The following is a 3,317-nucleotide window of genomic DNA, read 5'->3' as shown; positions in this document are numbered from 1 at the left end:
CATGGTTGATTTTGGATTTAATTTTCCATATATTTTCAACAAGCCAATGAAGAAGAAAGGACATAACAACCATAATCAGATATTGTAAGGGTTCACATTGTGGTAAATCGAACAACATTAAAAATGGTTAGGTAACAACACAAATTATGATAGAGGTGAATTATTACGCTAAATCTGTAGGTTAATATATATTCATACGAAGACAAATGTCATATAATAAAACATAGACGTCCATGGCACACGATATATAGTCGTACACATATATATATGCATACGTAGAGAAAGAGAGAGAGAGAGAGAGAGACGATACATATAATATAACACGACAAAAGTGGCATGTACTCTATAAAGAAGATATTAAACAGATGGAGTGACCACCCACAAAAGAACATAGCCATGATCGAGGTTTGGTTATAATCACACAACCTCTGAGTCATTACACGCTTACTGATATACATAAGTTATTAGAAACACATCTTCTACAAGTAGACAATGTACTACTGAGTTGGTGGATTTGGAGCTTGAGCAAACACGTGTACATGGTGATATAGTCGTTGCGGAGTTCCTCGATGGCACATGCCACAGCTTCAAGGTCCCTTCTAACTGATGATTCCAACGCCGAAAACTTGGCCTTCATATCTTCCAACATCCCCTTCATGGACTGCACGTCGGAGTTGAGTGTGGTGTTACGAAGGAGCGCGACACATAACTGGTTTTGTATATCACTCCAGTCAGTGGCAATCCTAAGGTTTTCTTGTGCAATGTGGCTCACGTACTGCATTTGGTCTACGTTTAGCTCGTCAAATTTTGGACAATGAAAAACTACAGGATTTTTGGAACTTGTAGGCTTCATTGTAGCTCCTCAATATGTTGACTTCAGTTTGTTCTGTGATGAATTCCAAAACATGAATATAGGTATTTATATAAGACAAGTAGGAGGAGGTGATGGGGTAGGTGGATGGGGTAGGTGGATGGGGATACTTCTGGACAAGCTAAATTTGTTAATCCAATGTCATTTACAAATAAGGACAATTATACATCATTTAAATATTTTAATCAATTAGAAAGGCATGCATAAGTGTAATATCACTAAATTCGTAGTAATGTGGCATAAGTCAGAAGTTACTTTTGGACACGTAATTGGAACGTGGTTAGGCCAAACTCATTAAGTGTACCCTATTTCAGGAAAAGCATGTTTCGGGTAATGCCAAACTCATTGGGGAAATAGTTCACATTTGACTTTTGGTGAAAAATAATCTATTTTTAGACACTCCTCACACAGGAATAGGTCATAAATTTAAAGTTGGAGTAAGAGACATTTCACCAAATGATTTGATGAGATGAAGAATGATTGATTAAATAAAAAAGTGGGACCCGTGATGTATATAAATATTAAACTGGGTTTGATTATTGGAGTATAATTTTTATTCCATTAAACCAACTATTAACTCTTGGCCTACAACCCTTATATTAGTCAAGTTTGACCTGAATGTTTCGTGTGGCTGTAAGGGACACTGCCTCTCTCATGTCTTTGGTGGGCCCACGTAATATTAATTCCATATTTTTTAACAATATATTTTCATAGATTACTTTTAGGTATAGGGGGAGCTTGAATTTACATTACATTGTACCTATATCAGTGGTTCTAAGTTTTCTTTTCCTCTTACATACTATTGATATCTAATTTTTTTTCCTTGTGGCATGGGTATGGATTCTGAATCTTCACTCAATTCATGCAATCTTGAGTTCCTCCACGACCTGCCCAAAATGAAATTAGATGGCGTCGACTGGGATGAATTCAATCAGTTTAAAATTACAAGCCTCCCTTGACAACCTATCGACTACATTAACGATCTGGAGAGGAGGTTGGAGGAGAAAGAGTATGAGATTTTCTCAGTTAATGTGGACAAGCGTCTTTTGGAGGAAATGAACAAGTCAATGAAGGAGAAGATTGTGCAGTTGGAGGCGGAGGTTGCACAAAAGACAAAGACATTACAAGAATGAAAGATGATGCTCGGAACTCATTGGACGAGTCCAAGGAGGATTATGAAAGACTTTGGGAAGTAGTCAGACATTTGAAGACGGAGTCCATGAGTAGGTACCAAGAATATCTAGGGGAGAAAGTTAATCATATTGTGGGTAATTGCTGCATACCAAGTGGTAGAGGATGAGGGTCCTCCCTGTTACCCCTACTCCAATAATATTATATTAAATGTTTGATAGATTATTGTTATATCACTGCTATTTTGGAGTGTTAAATTTGTGTTCGACATGTTATTCATGAGGAATAGAACTATATTGCTTTTTAATTTACCCTGTTTAAGTTATAACATTAAAATTTATTTAACTTCAAACTTGTTTCATTTTGTAAATCTAATATTTTTCTGCCTCAATTTACTACTGAAGATAGGCATTAATTGTAGTTGTCATGTTGTTGACGGTGAGAACTCGTCAACTAAGTTAAGTTGGAAAAAATTGCAAAGTAAAGATTGTCAATAAAATAGCCTTAGAAATTTAAGTAATATCTCAAGAATAATGGCAGAACAACAATGGAGAAATCAATTTTTCATTCACTCTCAAGCACTTGCTACAGTAAATTTTCCAACCCCTTTTCAGGTGGAGCTAGAGTTCATTTTATAGTAGGCTCTGATGGCCCTGGGTACATTGTGGTCCAGGGGACCAGATGGTACACGAGTACACTAACAGGAGAGTGGTTCCAGGGGTAGTGGTGTTGGCTCTGGTACATGGTCAGAGTTCGTGGGAGCACCTCAGCTTTTGTACCCGGTCATGGCTCCACTACTTTCCTTGTACGGGTGTCAGAGACGTGGTGGTGGCATTGCCATTCCTCCTACTACTCCCAACCGCCACTACTTGTCGGGCACAGGTGTCAGACTTGTCCCCTGATCCTAGCAGGCATGTACGTTCCCCTTTAGAGGTACCTTGTTCGTACTCTTTTTGTCTCTTGTGGGTCACCTTGAAAACTGGCATCATGCAAGCGGGGCCTCAGGACGAGACCCATTGGAGCGAGGTCGCCATATAGGCGTAGATCGTGGGAGAGGCTCCCACGAGACGCCCTCTGCGAGGCTACGGGGCGCTCCAAGACGTTGCACGCGACATGGTGCGCTTGGCCTAGGCATGGCCGATCCATGGCCTTGCGGGTTATATGGGCTCCCCCCAAGATGCCGAGATGGAGGTAGGGGCCTCGAGCCTAGGTGCGTACGAGCGAGGCCGTGATGATGCGCGCAAGCGAGGCAGGCCGCGCGCCTGGGGCATGGCCGAGAAAGGCCGTGGTGGTGCGCGCGCGAGGTGAGCCTAGC

The sequence above is a fragment of the Humulus lupulus genome, chromosome 1 (assembly GCF_963169125.1).
Source record: "Humulus lupulus chromosome 1, drHumLupu1.1, whole genome shotgun sequence".
Classification (NCBI taxonomy): domain Eukaryota; kingdom Viridiplantae; phylum Streptophyta; class Magnoliopsida; order Rosales; family Cannabaceae; genus Humulus; species Humulus lupulus.
This window is presented reverse-complemented; position numbering follows the sequence as displayed.